The sequence below is a fragment of the Leptinotarsa decemlineata genome, unplaced genomic scaffold (genome assembly GCF_025532065.1).
Source record: "Leptinotarsa decemlineata unplaced genomic scaffold, Ldec_3_MD MMD2_tig00003348_RagTag_RagTag, whole genome shotgun sequence".
Lineage (NCBI taxonomy): Eukaryota > Metazoa > Arthropoda > Insecta > Coleoptera > Chrysomelidae > Leptinotarsa > Leptinotarsa decemlineata.
This window is the reverse complement of record NW_027412588.1, coordinates 3,914,732-3,935,777: the sequence shown is the minus strand read 5'-3', so window position 1 is coordinate 3,935,777 and position 21,046 is coordinate 3,914,732. Positions and strand designations below refer to the sequence as shown.

The 21,046-nt window shown below is 34.5% G+C and overlaps 2 protein-coding genes across 11 annotated transcripts in view; one reads left to right on the top strand and one right to left on the bottom strand.

Annotated features, from left to right (window-relative positions):
- Positions 1–21,046, bottom strand: part of Fdl (fused lobes) — a 245,990-nt gene that overhangs the window by 75,421 nt on the left and 149,523 nt on the right. The window contains exon 1 of one of the 9 annotated variants that reach the window (XM_074178116.1): positions 3,090–3,216. The exons of the other annotated variants lie outside the window; for them this stretch is intronic. The gene's annotated coding sequence lies outside the window, so the exon portion shown is untranslated. Of the gene's footprint in view, positions 1–3,089; positions 3,217–21,046 lie in introns of those variants that run through there. 9 annotated transcript variants of the gene reach the window in all.
- Positions 8,890–21,046, top strand: part of s-cup (spermiogenesis-related protein stanley-cup) — a 45,869-nt gene continuing 33,712 nt past the window's right edge. The window contains exons 1-2 of one of the 2 annotated variants that reach the window (XM_074178125.1): positions 8,890–9,086; positions 9,147–9,327. The gene's annotated coding sequence lies outside the window, so the exon portion shown is untranslated. The remainder of the gene's footprint in view (positions 9,087–9,146; positions 9,328–21,046) is intronic. The other variant, XM_074178124.1, reaches the window with a different exon arrangement.

Below are 21,046 nucleotides of genomic sequence, written 5' to 3'. Positions count from 1 at the left end.
CAATCTTCCAACAAGAAGAAAAAACTCCTTTCTTGTAAGACAGCTGCTCCAAAATTTGCCTGACTAGACGCTGTTGAAAAGTAATTTCCAGCATTATGGGAATAGAAAATCGACTTTGGAGTGGGACGCAAATTGTTCACCTAGTAGATTTGCCTCTTTTATGGCTGTTGTTGTAATTGAACATCCGTGGAATTGTGGATTTTGTAAAGTTCTGATTAACAGCTTTAGCTACCGACCAGGAGGATCTAGACCCGTTGGGATTGGCATGCAGTTTATCCCTATTTCTCTAATTGTGAAGTTCTTTGCTTTCATTCATCCTAAGTTTGCAGCTGTTGCGAGCATTAACAAACCTAGTTCAGTTTTTGGCACTGGGGGTTTTGCGCCACTGCCGGTAGGCAAGATTTTTGGAGGCGAACCAAGGTTTGCCGTTAGATGGTCGTTTAAATTTGAAGTGTTTTATAATGACGAATAGCTGGTTTGCACAAAACTGATTTATAGATTAATATCGACTTACTGATAAATTAGCGATGTTACGACTTCTGACTACAAAGGAAGTGTTTTGTACTTCTGACTATGATACAAATGACAGATGACGAATAGGGAATCAAAATGATTTTTATTATTTTTCATTTTTGGTATTTTGATTCACGATGGCGACGTTTCAATATTATTTTAGCCTATGCATTGGCTCTCTGGTTTTCATGATATTTCTGTGCTTATAAAAGTATCTGACAATTCATAAATGTTCCAGCTGCAGATTCATTGTATGAAAGAATAAATGAAAAAATAGGACTATTCATCATTTTGAATGAATATTTCAATAAACGGCTCTAGTTTTAGCATGTCCCATTCTTTTCTTTGATATAATCAAACGTAGGGCACTGAATACCTTACAGAAAAGACGTTGACGTTTCTGTGACCTATATTCTGTGTTCGAGTTGTTTGATGTAATTTTTAACGGTAATTCAAATTACTTGAGAATTATCAGATATATAATTTGATTCAGTCAAAGAATTATTACGATGTCATCTCGGCAAGTTGTTACGCCAACATGTTTGAGTTCACTAACCACTCGACGAAATTTTTAGGTTAACAGTAATCAACTCGAGATTCTCAAAAAGTTCATAGTTTCTATTTGCTGTCCCTTCTATAAGATATCCTGTGCTTGGGGTCTGAAACATGGAACTCAGAATTATATTTCATGAGGTCTGTGGCCTCTAGAAGCTATCATGAAAGGAAGATACGAATTTCGGGACAGAGGATTCAAGTCGTCTTTTCAATATAAAATAATGAATAGTCTAAATCTAAATACTCTATAATTCTATAATGTCAATGGCGTGTGGAGGGCGGTGTGAATTGTAGCATATGCGTGTAATTCGGTATAATTTGATGACTCCAGCGTGTTTTTTGGTATTTTCCAAATGGATACAGTTCATGTGAGATTTAGGCGGGATGACTTAGGTTTGATCCAAACGAGTTATATGTATCGTTCTGAAATGGCCAAAAAATTATTTTTACTCATTTAATGCGCATGTACTAACTTTGTACGATTATTAGGTGTTTTCTGGCGTTTAATCTTATTCGACATTAATTATAAGATTCACATAAATGGAATGATTCAATTTGTGTCAGATGTCAAATTCAACAGTAAAAACAACCTTTTCAATTTTCTCTGACTCAACTTTTCAGCATTTTATAAACTATAACGATCAAAATAAAGCAGAAACTGATAACTGACGTAACGTAATGTCAAAACCAATCTCAGGCTGGTTTTGAATCAAGATGAATACGTTTCAAGTCATAGTTGATGTGACATCATCGTTTCAACGCCAGAATTAATGTGTTTGAATCACAGAGGAATATAGTTTTGAATACATGAGCGCCAAAAAACGCGTCTTATAACGGGCAAGAAATCGGAATGTTTTGGAACGTTTCTGTAATAATTTCTTCTTATTTTCTTTCTGATAATGAGAAAAAGTTTACATTTATAAATTTATATCATATAAATTATTTGTTGGCAAGATGGATAATGTAATGAATAATGATTATGAATTCATCTTGAATTATATATTATCATCAAAGCATTGTTCTTTTATTCAGAAATACAGAAATGTTAAATTATCCCATCAACTTCAAATCAAGAAATGGAAACCAATTTAAAATGGAACCATAACCAAACAGCATTATTATTAAATATATTTGTAAAACATATGTTACTCCTAACAATTGCTCAAACAGATGGAGAGTTTTGGAGCGAAACTATAAGACCTAAATAAAACAGGTAAAATAAATATAGACTATTTATTTTTATAGATATACTCATATTTTGAAGGCATAGGACGTCTATATTTTGAAATGTTGACGAACTGGAGACTATATTTGAGAAAAAGAAAAATATTCACCCGGAAATTGTATTGTTCACCACTTTGGTTGAGGTGTGGTATGAGGAGCAAAATGAGGTGTGCTTTGAGAATCAAAATGAGGTGCCAACTGATAAGTAAGAATAAAAAAATATGAAAAGAAAACAATATTTGAAAAAATTACAAGGTTAGAACAAATTAGCAGACGGAATAGAAAAAAGTATCAAGAAAAAATGATACAATTGCTAACAACAACACTTGAACATGAGAAATGAAATTATAGACGAAAGAAATAAAATTTTAATACAATTATTATAATTATAATTTAATACTAATTATTTTTTGTATATGAGTGTATACAAAAAATATGTATACTTTCATTTTATGGATGAGATTTTCAAGTTATATCATGTTTTCGTATGGTGTACGGTTTTCTGGGTGGTTGAAACAAACCTCCTGTAGAATGATTGAATGATAAAGTGAGTGCCTCATTGATATTTCTAAAGTTTAGCTCATTAATTTTTTATATGGAATCAATGGGAACACTTTTAAACAAATACATAATTGGATTATTGAAGAATGGATATATTCTATTTCATGTCATGCTTGCGCATTAACATCATAAACTGAAAAACCACATATGATGGATGGCTGAATGTTATATCAAATACCATACTCACCTCATAAGTTTCAATATAACCATATCGTTTCAGAATCCTAAATACTTACACGCCTAATTGTCTTATTCGTTCACGATCATAAGGTTGCCACGCAGTAAAACCACAAACTGGGTATAAACAATAAAAACTAATTGGAAGAAGGGTCCTATTAATATTCGTTCGGAACGGGTCATTGACAGAGGACAAACATCGAATACTTCCTGTTCAGATGAATAGTGTGTCACATACTTTCGGTGAAATATTTTCAATTTCTTCGAGTCCCAATGAAGATGAGTAGATTGTTCAGTCCATTTGCGCAAATGATTTAATGGGTCTCAATTGCGAAGCTTTTAATAACTCCAACAGTCTTTCAGGTTAACGTGTATGCTATCCTACAATGCGCAAGAAACATTAATTTCGAGGATCAACAAAATGAGCGGATCAATATTTTTACAGGTACCAAAGCTGTACTTGGATCACTGACGAATAAAGAAGTTACATCGAGACTGGTTAGCAAAACTGATGAAACTGCCGGATAGGAATCAAGGAAGGAATATCCAGTGCCTCTGTGGTAATTTCAATGGTATTCTTGTAAACACAAGATTTATCGACTGAAACCACAAATATGTGGCTGTGGCTGGATTTGTAGTTTTTTTGACAACCAAGTGTTGCCCATCCTTGCTCTTGGCCGCACCATATCGATGATGAGTCAACGGCACGAAACACGTGTCTATAGTTTGCCTTCTAGTGAGTGGATTCTTGGATTTATAACAAGACACACACATGCACACACACGTGTATACAGTGTGGCAATTTAAAAACTTACAGTAGCTAGAGCATAGCATAGTTTCGGTTTATTGAATAAAACACTAATTATTTAAAGTAAAGATTTATTTTCTATTATTAATTTGAAAAATATTCAAAAACATTCTTATAACGATCGTAGCATTAATATTTAGACTCTCAGATATTTTACGCGTGTACCATTTTTGTTTATTCGTTCCTGAAAAAAATAGCTTAGTTGATAAGTAAAAGTAAAAAAAGGAGGGGTGTTTGAAATATTCGTTTATTGTATTCTTTACTTTAAGTCGGGGAAACGATATTCATATCATTAATACATTTGATTTTTATTTCGATACGTTGTACACGAGAAACAAAATTTTTATCTGCAACAATGGTGTACAACACAGCTGAATGTGTGAAAATAATTTTTATTTATGGTAGGGAAGAACAGTGTTGGTTAAGAACAACTAAAGTATTTAACCAGAGGCACCCAAAGAGAAATGTATGTCACCACGTACGTGTACTAGTAGCAAAATTTCAAGAAACCGATACTCTCACAAATAAAAAAAAGGATCAACCAAGATTACTGGACGGAGCAACGCAAATTGAAGTACTCGGACAATTTGCAATGAATCATACTTTATCGACTCGTCAGGCAGCTACAGCAACCGGATTATCCCGCGAATCTGCAAGGAAAGCACTTAAATTACATAAATTCTATATATATAAAATGCAAATCCTTCAAGACTTGATGACGATGACCCTGACAGAAGAATTTAATTTTGTGAAATTATAACAGCTAGAATTATCGCAGTACCAGGCTCATCAAAAATATTTGCTTTAATGACGAGTAGGTACACTTTTTATTGAAATGGGCACGCAAATAAACAAAACCAACGACTATTTAGAGAAGGGCATATGCAGTATCCCGAAAAAGTTAATGTTTGGGCTAGTGTATTGGGAGATGTAATTACTGGTCCATTATTCATAAAAGCAAATTGTATGTATTGTATGATTGAAATCACCTCTGATTAGACTCCAGTTAGCAAAGGTGAGGTAGCTTCCATCATCACTACCTCAGTCGAAGCTCAGATATCTATAGGATTCCGTCAATAAATCGAAACCATTAGATAGCTGTCCGGATTGAAGTCTGAAATGATAATTGTCATGGATATTCTTCAGAAGAAAAGAGTCACCCTGGAGCTAGAGACCGATTTGAAGCAAAAATATTGACGAATGTTGTTAACTGCAGAGAGATAACCGATTACCTTATTCACCTTTCCGAGAGATGACTATTTCAGTTTCAAATAATGCCACTTGGACTCGATGCCGCTCTTTCCGGTTTCCAACGATAGATGGATAGGAAAATAGGCTCAGACTCGAATCTGTATTGTTTCGCCCAACGTATTGGGATATACATCCGAGGACCATATGATAACTTCCGTGGATTTTTTCATCTTCTACGAATCGCCAACCTCCGCGTAAACCCAGAAACGTGTTAGTTTGGTAGAAGATTACTTCAACGCCAAATTGAATAATTGGCTAGCAAACGTATCGCACCATGAGGAGGTTCCACTTTGTCTTGGCCAATTTTGCGCAATAATTTCAATGAAGACCTGTTCTTCATTTTTCACAATTTGTCTTCAACCTAGGATCGCCTGCCAAACGCTAATAGAGCCCAATTAGTGGGCAACTCTCTATTTTTATACATGGATAAAAACACAATCCCCCTTCCCAAATTAAAAAATCCACTTATAATCTATGTTTAGTGAACATTTTTCGATTGGGTTACACGAAAAAAAAGAAATATTATGAAGAATATTTGACAATTTTGGCTATTCTGTGAATTTTTGGGTTACTGTGTGACGTTGTCAGATTCACTGACTTCTTCTATACTTTATAATATTCATGATAATGACAATAATATATCTTATTAATTTTCAGTTATATTCATACATGCGAACCAAAAAAGTAAATGGGCGAGATTCAGCATGGCAATTCGCACCGGAAGATGCATGCAGACTGCATATGGCAGTCTGCATGCAGTCTTCCACCTAACCCAAAACTGACTACTAAATGATAAAACAGAACAAACACAAAAAAAAATTTTGATTTTAAATGCACCTACGTTACAAGGAATATAAACATTGCTAATACTAAATTATTAAATCTCAGTTCAAAGATGAAGATTAGTTGAGGAAACATAAATGAATATTTTTTTAAGCATAGTATATGCTAAATTAATAATTCTCAGATCGAACTAATCATCACTGTCATTTGAATCATCATAATAGCAGAGCCCAAGCGGGGATTTCGGGAATTACTAAAGAGCGGCAGATTAATATACAGGGGGATACCGTGTACCCGGTTAAGTACTTCCACCAAATATTAGCCCCCTATGTAAGGCCGTCTGTGAGGGCGGATCAGATTAGTAAAAAAAAATGATCATCAGAAATTCTCGAGCGCGTCAGATTAAGGTAAGGTGAGTTAATTACCTGCTAAAAAGTGTATATTCCAGTAATCTGACAATTTGAGAGTGACGTATAGAAAGGGGAGGACAGCAAAGTTGTAAAAAAATAACGTCATTTCGACATTCTCAAGCGTAGCTAATTTTTTTCATTTTGAAGGAAATAATTCAAGAATAACGAAAAATATATAATCTGACGATTTCCGTAAACCGAAATAACAAAAATTCCTCGATAAAGTTTATTGCGTACATCAGCTGTGTGATACCTATATTTTCCTCTCCGAGTTTCTATTCTATTCTATTAAATTCTATTCTATTCTCTATTCACTTTTTCTTTATCTATTACTCTCTCACTCCGTCCCCACTCTGAATTATGTTGCCATGACGCCATCACAGCTGATCACAGAGACTCGTTCGTGATGAAGATGATAATTGATTAATCAATTAATTGATTAATTACTTGATTAATGAATTGATTGATTAACGAAAAACAGACATATTGATGGATGTGGCCGTTACTACGTGGTAGGAAATCATAATGAAGAAAGGAGAAATTGAACTTTCTATGTTTTTTACCACTTTTATTTGTAACTAACGTTACTGCAGTTTCGTCCTATAAGGACATTTTCAAACTTATATATTGTATTGAAAATGTCCTTATATATTGTATGAGTTTGAAAATGTCCTTAAAGGACGAAAGTGCAGTAACGTTAGTTACAAATAAAAGTGGTAAAAAACATAGAAAGTTTCATTTCTCTTTTCTCCATTAATTAATCAATTGATTATAAAAAATTAAATTTTTTTGAGCATTTAAAAAAAATTATTTTCTTATAAATACAAGTATTCTACTTAAAAAACAAACACTCATTTATTTGCATGCTATTTCCTGAGTTTTTCAAATAATTAGGTTCAATGAATTGAAAAAAAATCAAAAAAAAATTGATTTTGTCAGATTAAGCGAATCCCTCTAGATAATCGTCGGAATATGAGACAACACGTCTAAAACATAAAGATGAATCATATAAATCTTAATCTGACGCACTTGAGTATTTCAAAATGGCGAATTTTTTTGCACATTATAATAATAGCCGCGAGTTTGCGTCAGATCGAAATCGTTAGATTATTGAATGGGAGCTTTTTTTTGTTGCACTTAATATCCCTTTAGAAAATCTGAGCGCTGGATTAAATTTTTTCTCTTATCACTTTTAACTCTTACGTACAACCACCCACATCATGAAAACGATCAGATTAACATACCAACATTATTAAAAATACGTAGGACATTGATGCTATCAATATCTGACGCGCTCGAGTATGTCCATGCAACAGTATTTTTTTACATATTTAAAAATATATAGCCGCTTTCCCCACCGATGAAAAGGTATATATTATATAATATTTTAACTTTGCAATCTAATATGTCTCAATGACGCTCGAGTAAATCCCCATTTTGCATCGTGGGCTCCCCTGCTATCATATGCAGAGAATTGGACTGTCGGAAGACAGTGTGTGTCGCCAGTAGAGCACATACTTTGTGCCTGCCCCGCTGAGGACCGAATCAGGTATTTAGAGTTCGGCAGAGCCGTACTCTTACCATATGACCTGAAAGATTACTCACCATACAAACTAATCGGCTTCGTTAAGAAACTGGGTTTATTTGGTCGAGTGTGAATAGGTGTGAGCCACAATAAACCCTTGCGGCTTGATGATACGCGTCCGGAAAGTCGATAAGGAGAGTTCTTTCAGCTGTGGTGGTATCCTGTTCATACTTTTGGTAATGTGACAGGAAAATGAACGTCAGAAAAAATCTGTATGAAACATTGGGGGAGTGAGCAAACTTTCTCGTCGAATGTTGATATTATTGGAATATTGGTGGAAGTTTGGTTTAGGTTCTCATCTGTAATTAGCGAAATGATTTACATTTTTTAAACAAGAACGATTGTTTTTTTATATTATTAACTTATTGGTTATTTGAACTGTCAGGCTGTGTATCGACAATGTGGTCTACTATAGTAGCTCCTTATTTCCTTTCCACATGCTCTCATCGATTGATCCATTTTTCAGGGCTTTCGCATATATTCAATATTTGAAATTTCAGGTCTACCGTTTTCAAAAAGAAAAACCTTTCTGGAAATGTATTGTAGAAAAATTCTTCAAAGTTAAGAATAAATAATAATTCTACCACTTTTCCCACTATTCTATAGGTGGTGGCATATTTTCCATAAATTTACGTTCCCGTCCATGGTGGGTTTTGAAGATTGGTAAAAGTAGACAATATGACGGAGTAATTACTGAACACCCTGTATACATATTTTCCCATACGTTGTTGTAACACTCACCTGATATCCAGATACCTGAAGACCCATCAGCACAAATTCGAATGTATTAACGTTATTCACAACCTAATCGAATATTTACGATTTGTCGCTTCAATATATTATGTTACTTCCTAGCTGTCAAGTCACCAACAAAAGGAAACCTATAACGCAAAGTTCACCTCCCATGTCAGATCCACCTCACAACCCCTAGTGACGTCATGAATAATGAAACACCTTTTCCAGCAATAAGCTTTACGTGGCCCGATATCGATTATTTCAAGAAATTTCAGTTGAGCGAAATCTTTTGGCGCGGTAACACGGCCTTTTCGAAAACAAAACCCGTCGGTTCGCCCCTTTAACTCAAGCTACTTTTCTCTTTTCAGAGTTGAAGAACGTTACTTGGAGAGTCCTTGTTTGCTGCAGCAATGACCCCTGAAATATTCAACAAGGTGAACAGTTGACGCGCAAAAAGGAGCAGCAGGACGGCACTCTATAACAGGTAATAAATACTTCAGTAAACAATTTGAAAAATGCTTCTTACTTTGTTCCTCTTTGGCAGGCATGCTTTGGAAATTTAGTCCTTTACGTAATTTCTCGAAATCTGCCTCAATAGACTGAAAGTGGGGTGCATAGGGGAAACCAGCGTGTAACTAGAGCAAGCACCTGATGAAGGGTCAGTTCAGAGGTCACGATGATTGAAATTTTATTGATTGCGCTTCATTTCACCAATGGAAACCAAGGTAGTTGTATCCTCACGCAATTCTTCATAAAAGTAAATATTTATTTGAAAGTGGATTGTTGACGACTAAAAACATTATACAGTCCTTTCTAAAATTTACGAAAAAAATCTATAACCTGACAAAAGTATTTGAAAAATGCTGAATAATTTGATTCATATTTTTGATTCACTATTCAATTTTCAACTACACACCCCCTCGCCCTCAAAGTTTCGCCAACCTCACCTCAAAAATACTAGGGACACAGTAACGATAAAGTATAGTCGAAGTAAACGATATTGTGCAAACTCAAAGTTGGTGGCACTCTCAAAGGCAAAAAAAACAATAAATAGAAATAAACCGGCTGCGAACTAATCCACGTGGACTGTAGACTTGGCGGTTCGTATTGGATAAGAGTCATGGACAAGTACTAATAGTAATAACGAGTGTGATAACAACGTAGACTTTTTCCAGTGTAGTGATGCCAATAGCGATGGTGAACAATGCGAATAGGAGATACCAGTGAATAAGATTCGGATGCATTCGAATATTACAGAGAGTATGTTTTAACGTATCTAAGAATCTACATTTCAAGTTTGGTTTCGAGGGAAACCAACTATTACAAGCAACAACAAATTTGACCGAAATTCCTTTCTCAACTGTACGAAAAATAGTCAAAAACAAACCTTATGAACGCAAGATGCTATGTAATACAGGATTACTAAAACCTATAGATATTCATCTAATAAAATCATTGAAAAAAACAATATACGACTGTTACAAAAGCAATGAGATTTCTACAACTGAAATCATAAGGAAGAATTTGAATACTTCCGGCCATAACGTGAGATGCTGTGACAAAACTCTTCAGAATTGGATAAAGAAACTAGGATTTAGATTTAAAATAATAAACAAATGGCAAGCAGTTATGGAAAGCAGAAGAATAGTGGAATTGCGTAACAAATACTTAAAACAAAAAACTAAATATAGACAAGAACAACGGCAAGTTTTCTATGTGGACGAAACTTGGTATGACACCCACGACACAGTTACGAAAGGGTGGACTGATGGTTCGAGAATGTGTACGCCTAACATGCCTGCAAACAAAATTCAATAAGAAGGTAATAGAACTGATTATAGAAGTTTTTAATCGGAAATAATTATTGAATAACGAAATTAGTTAGTTCCCTAAATATATTATTAAAGGGGAGCTGTTGGAAGGTAGGTTGCACTATATCGTTTACTTGAACTATACCTATCTCTTACTATCGTCAAGTCATATTTGAAAAGAGCTTCCTGAAATCTGTTGATGAATGAATGGAATGAATGTTTTTCAAAATATATTCAAATATTCATCGAGCAGCTTGTTGAAACGGTCATAACAATGTCGCAGAAACAAGTTGTGCAATACTTTTGCTGAATACAATTCAAAAGTTTTAATATGTGATTTTTTGCACGATATAAGAAAAAAGACAATGAAACGAGACGAGGACGTATGACGGAGCTCGTAGTTTTTTCAGTGAATCTCACTCATAGTTCTTCGAAATGGCAATCATTCACGTGCGATAAATGTTTCGAAGCGAGAGAGATTCGGTATCGAAACTTTTTCGCCTCCGTTCTACTCTATGTGAATGAAATGACTTCTTCAATTGATGACCTATTTATTTTGTGGCCATTCATATCAAATGTAGGATATAGAAAAAAGTTTTGTCTATTTTATACTGAGATTTTTATTTGTTACGACCGATTTCGGTTTTGACCTATTTATTTTGAGGACATTATCATCAAATATAGGATAAACAAAACTCTTTTAGAGTTTTAGGATTATCAGACTTGATAAATATGCACCTGAATATAGACCTTGTAAATAAGAGACTGATAGGAAATCATGTTGAAATTCTTTTCAAGTTCAGACAGTCTACAGATACGAGTTTTTCTTTCGCTGTCAACCCACAAGAAAGAGTACTTAAATATCTGCCTGTTACAGTTTCTGAAAGTGAAATTCTTACCCTTGAAGGAACACTTGATAATCTTTACATTCCGCAAATTTTGACAACTTCAAAAAATGGTTACGCCCTTATGGAAGTACAAAACCCCACCGATAGAACAATATCAGTGAAATTGATACAACCACTTCCTGTAGAGAGCTTTCAATCCTCTATCTTCGAAATGTATTCTTAAGAAACTTTCGAAAATACAGGGACGGACTCACTCAAATTGGCAACCGAAATAAATATCGCTGACTTGATACGTACAGATCACATGAACAAGGAAGAAACAAATGCTATACTGAAACTCTGTAAAGAATTTTCATACATATTTTTGAAACCTAGAGATAAATTGACATTCACCTCGAAGGTCAAACACGAAATCAAGACCACAGACGAAATACCCATACATACCAGACCATACAGGTATCCATACGTTCATAAGAGCGAAGTTCAGCCTCAAATAAAAGACATGCTTGAAAAAAATATAATACGACCAAGCTGTAGTCCCTGGTCTTCCCCGGTTTGGATAGTTCCAAAAAAGATGGATGCTTCCGGGAAGCCAAAATGGCGTGTGGTAGTCGATTATCAAAAACTTAATGATAAAACCATTAGTGATTGTTACCCACTCCCAAACATAAACGACATTTTAGATAAACTGGGACGAGCTCAGTACTTTAGCACCCTCGATTCGGCAAGCAGTTTTCATCAAATCGAGATGGCCAAAGATTCAATCCAATCAATGGCTTTTAATGTAGAGCACGAACACTACGAGTACCCGAGACTTCCGTATGGCCTCAAGAACGGTCCATCAAGTCTTCAGCGTGTATTAGACGAGGTTCTGAAAGACCTACAGAATAAGGTATGCATGGTTTACATGGACGACATAATTATTTTCAGCACTGGACTCCAGAAACATATCCAAAACTTAAAATTGGTCTTCTCTAAATTACGAGAGGTACAATTTAAGATCCAACTGGATGAATCGGAATTTCTCAGAAAAGAGATAGAATTTCTGGGTCATGCTGTTACGCCCGAAGGCATAAAACCAAACCCAAAGAAAATCAGAGCTGTTCAAAATTTTTCAATCCCAAAAACACAACGGAAAATAAAGTAATTTCTAGGACAATCGAAAATTTATAAACAACTTTGCAAAACCTCTCACAAGTTGTCTCAAAAAGAACGCAAAAGTTGAACACACTAAAGAATTTATCGAATGTTTCAATACTTGTAAATCGTTATTGACTTCAGAACCGGTTCTCGCATACCCCGATTTTGAAAACCCTTTGAAGTCACAACGGATGCTTCAAATTTCGCCCTTATCGCCATTTTGTCACAAAATGGACACCCAATTTGTTACGCTTCTCGAACACTTGACCCACCTGAAATTAATTACTCAACTATCGAAAAAGAGCTTCTTTCGATTGTATGGAGTTGCAAATATTTCAGACCATACCTTTTCGGCAGAAAATTTACAATTTATTCAGACCACAAATCCCTTCAGTGGCTTTTCTAACTGAAGGAACCTAATTCAAGACTTGTGCGATGGCGTTTGAAATTAGAGGAATTCGACTATGTTGTAAAATATAAAAAAGGAAAATGCAACCAAGCAATGGATGCTCTGTGACCTTCGAACTATAAGAGAGGACACGTGATCACCTGTCAATGTATCATATGACAGATGGGTATTTGCCGGTTAGCTAACAGTGAAGATGGGAGGGGTTCCCAACTGTTTTGAGTTGAATCGATTTTAAATGGGCGCCAGGTAAATTGTAAAATGTCAAATACCCTAAAGGAATTATCAACCTCATCAATTTACCAAATCAGGTTGAATTAAAAGACCATGTACCTCAATATAATATATTCGCAATAAATATCAATATAGAAAATGTTGCGGAAGCCACTGGACTCTATAACAAAAGTTCTTTATTCCAAAACTAAATCATCAGCAATTCCCATGAGCAAATTAAGCAATCAAATATATGCAACCAACTAACTATTCACTTTTCCAAGATTCCTCCAATTAAAGCAACTAATAACTTGAGTACAAGCAGAGTGTGCAAGCTTCCAATAAGCAAATAAACAGATAACGCAGGTGCAATAAAATATTAAGCAATAAACTAATTATCAATCGCATACGCATAGGCATAAAAACTGACCGCTATTAATAGTTATATGACCAGTTATCAACTAGCACTAGCTTAAGTGTAAACATAGGCACAGACAGCAAAATCTGATCCGATTGTAAATCCTTTCAAACCTAATTATCAATAATAATAAAGCCAACACCATGTGACGTAGGTATTTGATATATTTTACCGCAGAAATTAAATATTTACTGAATATCAGTATGCAAGAATCAGATACAATGCGTCGCGTGAGCTCAGGCGCATGCGCAGATTTGTTTAAAAAAAAATAATCATCTATATACAACTTTAATTTCCGCTTCACATCTAAGAAAATGAAAATAATAATGGAGGATTACGATAAAACGCTAATATTAAACCCTTACTGATAATAAGAAAACTACAGCCAGTATACAAAAAAACTATAGTCAGTATATACAAAAAAACTATAGTCAGTATATACAAAAAAACTATAGTCAGTATATACAAAAAAAAATGAAGCAAAGGAAAAAAAACTTGCGTGCTATCCCACGATGGTTGGTAGACTCAAACTGGGAGCATAGATCATCCTTCCTGGGATACCCTGTATGATGGTTCGACGGTAAACTTAGATGGAGGCTGGAATACCATGTATGATAGTGTTCTCGAGTGCAATCCCCCTGGGACACCCTGTATGATGGATCAACGGTAAGCTAAGATTCAGCCTGGGACATCCTGTATGATAGTTCAATGGTATTGCAATAATTCGGACCAGGGCACCGTGTAAGATAGTCTTCTCGAGTGATCCCCCTCAATTGGATAAAGGATAGTATAGCCTCAGGACAGTGAGGGTATTAAGACCCACCTTTTATCCATTCCTTACAATCTAAAGTGAACAGAACCTACGGACCAGCAGCACTGCGAATTCGAAACCACTTCACAAATCCTCTAAGAGCTGAAATTTTGGGTTGAATCACAAAAATATCTCCACAAAACCCACAATCAATTCCAAAATTCAAATGTTTCGATATGCAGGAACGTTCCCAATTAAGGATGATTAAAATAATCATGAATCCTACAAATCGCCAGGTGGTATTTTCCGCAGGAAAACTAGTACCGTACGCAACCGCGAACAGCAGGAACAACACTCCCCCCGCGCATTGGCCTTTGTGCATTTTGTCCGAATTTTCTTTCGTGCAGAACAACATGCCCTGCATGTTGTTCTGCTTTCATTCAGAGTAAACCCGAGTTAAATCGAACACTTTGCATAATGGTCAGTGTAAAATATATAAGTCATTACCTAGGTATTCCACAATATGTTCAACTAAAACACAACAATAAAAGCAAAATCTCATATCTTCTTGAATTAATAAGTGTTTAACGTGGAACGGGACCAGTTTTTGGTGTTCCAAAACTACCTCGGAGTAGTTCTTGAAAACAACCAAGTAAACGACAACTACATAATTATTGACAGCGAGAGTTACAGATGAGGTTTATTTACAATGAGAATAATTAATAATCATTCCCATTCATCACATAGAGAATAACTTATAATCATTTCTATACTATATACAAATTAATCAGGAAGAGTTGAGAGGATTAGGCACAGCAACAAGGTAGGTGGATTTATAGCAAGATATTCTAACCTAGTGAACTGAATAATGTAAACAAAGTATAGGTATTACTATTTATGTTGAATTCTTCATGTTTCAGCTGATGGTTCCGAAGAGAATTAATAACAACACATCACGTTTACCAAATCATAATAAATAAGTAGGAGTAATATTTCCAAGTGCCTGATTTCAGATATAACTTGTATCCTTATTAGAATAAATAAAAATTACAAATAAATGTACTGGGTGTGTCATTATTTGATAGTTTTATTGTTCAGATGGGTCAGATTGACTGGAAGAGAAATTAGAATGTAACAGCTCTTTCCAGAAATCTTCATACAAGTGACTTCAATGCTATCGAAACACTTTCAGTTCAAAATAATCTTGGGGACATAAACGAACTTATCGACATCTATTTGAATAACGATAATATTCCAGTCTTAGACGACGACGTTCTCAATAAAGTCGTGGAACCGCAAGAACCGAAACAACAAATTAACATGTTATCTGACATTCAAATTGTTCCCCCAAAATTAAATAAAATCGAAAAAACATCGGACTCACAAACCGTTCACACTTCTCTCGAAGACTCTGTCTTTCAAATCCCTATTTCAGAAAGACCAGTTAATACATATAAAACTCAAATAATTGTAGCGCTTGGTGATATAGAGAAACTTAAATGTAGAATAGAGAAAGTATTTGAGAATTTGTGATCTTATGTTACCATACCCTCTAAAAATTTGAGCGAGAATATTGTTAATTTCCTTAAAGAATATATCGATCCAAACATTTGCCTTCCATTTTAAAAACCCAGAAGTCTCACAAATGTTCAATACAACAATCCAAAATTTACTCAAGAATTCTTCATTCAAAATTGTTCATTGTCCAACATTCTTGGAGGAAGTAGAAACACTGAACGAACAAAAAGAGAAACTTAAATGCTATCACATTAAGAAAACCTGTCATAAAGGTATAAATGAAATGAGGACACCCCTCAGTTCACAATTTTATTGGCCAAAAATGGCAGAAGATATACAAAATTATATTAATAATTGCAAAACTTGTCAGAAAAACAAATACAATCGGAATCCTCCTGTAATAAAATTTAACTTAACACCTACAACTTCGAAGCCATTTGAGCATGTTCACATAGATACATTCAAAATTTCAAACGAAACTTTTTCAACAATTATCGACACATTTTCGCGATATGGTCAGGCATATCCATTAAAATCCTTAACCGGAGTTTTAGTAATCGAAAATCTACTCAATTTTATTACCCATCACGGTTTACCATTCAAAATAACCGCTGATTCAGGCACCGAATTCAAAAATAAAGATCTAGAAAATTTTTGTAAAATTTATAATATTGAGCTGCATTACACAACTTCAAAAAACAGTAATTCTAATTCACCAGTTGAAATATTTCATTCAACACTGATTGAACATTATCGATGCTTAAAGGAAGAAGGAAAATCGTTCACACCTGAACAGCTGATGAAAAGAGCTGTCCTTGGCTATAATAATTCAATACATTTGATTTAAATGACCGTATAATTGTTTCCGATTACGTTCAAAAACACAAAGAAAATTTCAAAAAACTATATCAATCTATTCAAAATTCCAACCAAATTACTAAAGAAAAAGTCATTGGAAATAGAAATACCCAACGAAATGAACCCCCAAAGTTTGCAAATCAACAAGTTGCGTATATTAGTACAAAGGCGCGAAATAAAGATCGACCGGAATTTAAGAAAACTGAAATTATTGAAGAGACCGATATAAAACTTAAAATAAAGGCACCTACCACAAAAACATAGCCAGAAAACCAAAAATTTCAAAAAAACTTTTGTTACAGGGAGTAAAAGAACATGAAGATACACATTGATACCGCTATACCTTCTATTTCACGTGCTCCGAGTCCAAAGTGACGATATTGAAATAACTCCTATAACCAACCCCATCCTTCCCATCTAGCTGGGAAATGCAAGAATTATATACAGCAAACATACATTTTTATATTACATAGAACTTAGCTCTATAATAAAACAATTAAACAAACTAGACGACTACTTCCCAACACTCAAAAATAATTTTGATAAGGGAACAATTAATAACCTAATTTCCTATCATGGATTAGCATACAGCCTGCTAGTCAGACAGAGTATTTTATTGAAATGACAAAAAAGAAATTAGAAAACCTCCAACCCCATATCCGTATTAAAAGAGGTATGATAAATGTTATTGGAAAAATCGAAAATTGGTTATTCGGTACTCTTGATGCTGATGATGGTAAACGATACGATCAAAGTATCGCTATATTAGAACGTAACCAAGAAAATATGATTAATGAGGTAAACATGCAAATCTCTCTGTCCAAAAAATTAATCAATCACTATAATAAAACTTTCCAAATTTTGAATTCAAATCAAGAAAAATTTGAAAACAGTCTAAAAACATTTCAAGTTGCAGTTCAAAAAACCATTGGCGACCTGACGAGAACTACATTAGTTTTCAGGGAATAGTTTCACAAATAACCCTTGACTGCCAAAACTTTTATCGATAATTTAGAAGATAACATCACATTTGCGAAGTTGAATACCTTACATAATTCAATAATACCTAGTTCTGAACTGAAAGAAATAATAAATTATTTAAGCAACATCTACTCTGATTCAAAAATCCCGAAATTATATATGTTGACATATTATCAATTTTTCGGTGCACAGGTAACTTTTTCAAATGATGGAATAATTTTCACAATATACGTTCCTATTGTCGGAAACGAAGTTCTTGCATTTTTCCATCTTCATCCTATCATCCAAAATCACAGTATTTTTATCCCAAAATACCCATATTTGGCACGATCAAACCACAATATCCAGTTCGAAGACAGTCCATGCCCAGTATTAGAGAAAACGTATTATTGTCCAGAAGATTACTTTTCCGAAGACCAATGCACATCCCACCTAATCGAAGGCAAAGTCGCCGATAATTGTCAGTCTCTTCCAATCAATGTGGCAGAGACGATTATCGAACAAATCACTCAAGAAGAAATCCTGGTAATTCCGATACAGAGCGAAAGAATATTTTCCAAATGCAAAACCGATCGATATTTGGAAATAAAAGCGCCCACCCTAGTCAAGATCCCGAAAAATTGCCAAATTGAAGTGAGAAATAAGATTTTCACCAATAACGTGAAAATAGGAACAGGCAAGCCACTGATCTTACCAAAAATTGAAACGAAAAATATCGAGAAGTCAACATCATATGAAACACTAAATTTCTCGAAACTAAATTTTGAAGAACTCTACGAAATCAACAATATAGTGGACCGATTGAAACCAATCCAAAAATTTAACAACTCCGAAAATAACACTACCAATTTTGGCGTTTCTGGAGGACTTGCTATCACAATAATTGTCCTGATGTTGGCAACTTAAAAAAAAATAGATTAAAACCCGTATATTGGGATGCTGTTGCTTCAAAACACCCCAAAAAGAAGAAAATACCAATGACGAAGATATGGTTCCAAGTCGCCGAAATAATTCCATTATTTTTTCGGCCTAAGGAGGGATGAGTTACGTGGTCTTAGTTCCCATGACATGGCCATTCACATGGAGATTCAGCTGAGTAAGAGATATTCCAGGAATCCTTTATATCGACATGCAGTTAGCATCCAGTTAACATTATATTAATTATTATTCTGTTTGTAGCTCTCGTGAGAGACACTCGTCTCTAATTTGTAAAATAAATTCTTTTTAAAAATTTATTTTCTCGTTCCAATCATTTAATTGGCGAGAAAGCTGAAGAGATACCCTATTTTCGTAATATTCACGGTAGACCCTCTCATTTTGCACGCATTGCATAATTAAAAAATGTTGTCATACGCCGGTGCCATTATTCATAATTATATCTTCCTTTTCACTTGTACTTCTCATTTTGAAACAAAATTAGGAGAATGAATCATTACACCTTTTTGGTAAAGTTCAAAGTAGACTAATTCCTGCCTGTGAAACAAGCCAATCGCGTTATTTGATATAATTTTTGGATGGCCGTTGCCATCCGCAATGGCATTCAAAATAAAAGTATTTGAAGGGTAACTGTTGAAAGGAATATTGTTACAAACTGAAATATCAGGGCTATCAAACTTGGAAAAAATTGACTCAAATACATTAATAACAGTTGATTTATTTTCCAATTGATTCAATATAGGCTAATTCGAATGAGAATTATCAATAACTGAATAACTCAAAGAATGTAAACTTTCACGGCTGGAAATATTTTTGTGAAAGCTATTTTACGGTGTTTTTAGCCGTTGTCTGCAGGATTTTATGCCTGGCGTTTCGTCTACTACTGCGGTAGATATTATCAAAGGCAATATGGTATCGATCGCACTGCCCGAGTTGTTGTTCTCGTTGTTTCCAACACAGACACTTTTCAATAGGTAAGTTTGATACACATAGTCTTTTTTAGTAGGTTTTCGTCTTTGGGAAGTGTCTGGGTGACTCTTTGGTGTCCAACCACTGTCCTGAACGTCTCTTGTTGTAAAGAATCCACTTTTCATCACACATGACGATCTCACCGAGAAAAGTATCGTTTTGGTGAGCAAAAGAAAAAAAAAAGCTGACTTCCGGTTCTTTCATCATTTCACGCACCGTTTGTGATGGGTCAGTTTCCACCGTCTTACATCCTCGTACTGGATTACTGTAGGTCGACCATTTCAGGGCTCATTTTCGAGGGTATAATCTCCGGAACGAAATTTCGCCAACCAATATGTCGAACAGTACATTCAACAACACTATAATTGCCAAATGCCTAGTAAATTTTTCGGGCTGTTTCAGCAGCGCTTTGGTACAATTTGAATTCATGGAGAAAAATTGGTCGAAAATCGCTTAACGACATCAGTTGAATAACAAGCACAATATGAAATAAGAAAGTAATACAAATCATGAAATTATGAAACAACAACAATAATTAATTGGCGCTCCGGGGCGACTTCGTTGATACCAGCGGCGCATTTGCTTTTTCAGTTGCAGGAAAACCCGGAAAAACCTGCAGAACTACATCATCTGAAGATCTCGATCTGCCAATGTCCTCTTTTTCATCAAATAAAATGTATGGTGTCTCCGAAGGCTCCTATAATTTCCATTTCAATAATAATAGAAATTTAAATGATAGGATCCTAGACCTTGTATTTTGTAACAAAATAGGTATCAAAGGTATTACTCATTGTGCTGATCCTTTGTGATCAGAGAAGATTTACATCATCCAGCGCTAAATATGGATTTTGAATTTCATAAACTCAAATATTTGTTTAAAACATCAAGCATTCAATTGAACTTCAACAAAGCTCCTTATGATAGAATAAATTTGGAACTTGGGCAAATAAATTGGGTCCATTGTTTCGTGGAGAAAAACATGGATGCAGTAGTTGAAATATTCTATCAAAATGTCAATAATGTGATAAAAAGAAATGTACCCACATACAAACTCAAAAGAAAATTTCCAACTTACTTCATGATGGATATTATACACACTATAAATGAAAAATATAAAGTACACAAAAAATTTAAAAAATATGGAGGACAACTTTTTTCTCAATTACGTAGACATTCCAAACGGTTGATTCAAAGAGATTACGATAACTATATAAATAATATGGAAAATGAAATTCTTATTGATTCTAGAAGTTTCTGGAAGTATACAAAATTAAAAAAAAATCGATTATACCTCAATCAGTATTTTTAGACGATCTGTCAGTATATACCGGAGAAGGAATAGGTGAATTATTTTTCAAGTATTTTAAGAGTGTATATATTCACGACCCGCTTGCAAATGATCGTCCAATGCCTAATGATAATCTTGACTACTCTGTTAGCATTTCTGAACAGCAAATTTCTGAAGCAATTAATGATATAAACGCATACGGAAGTGTCCTGGTCCGGATGGTATACCAGGGATATTTATAAAAAAATGTAAAGAGAACTTGATACCGCCCCTTTTTCACATCTATAATTTATCCCTACAGACAGGA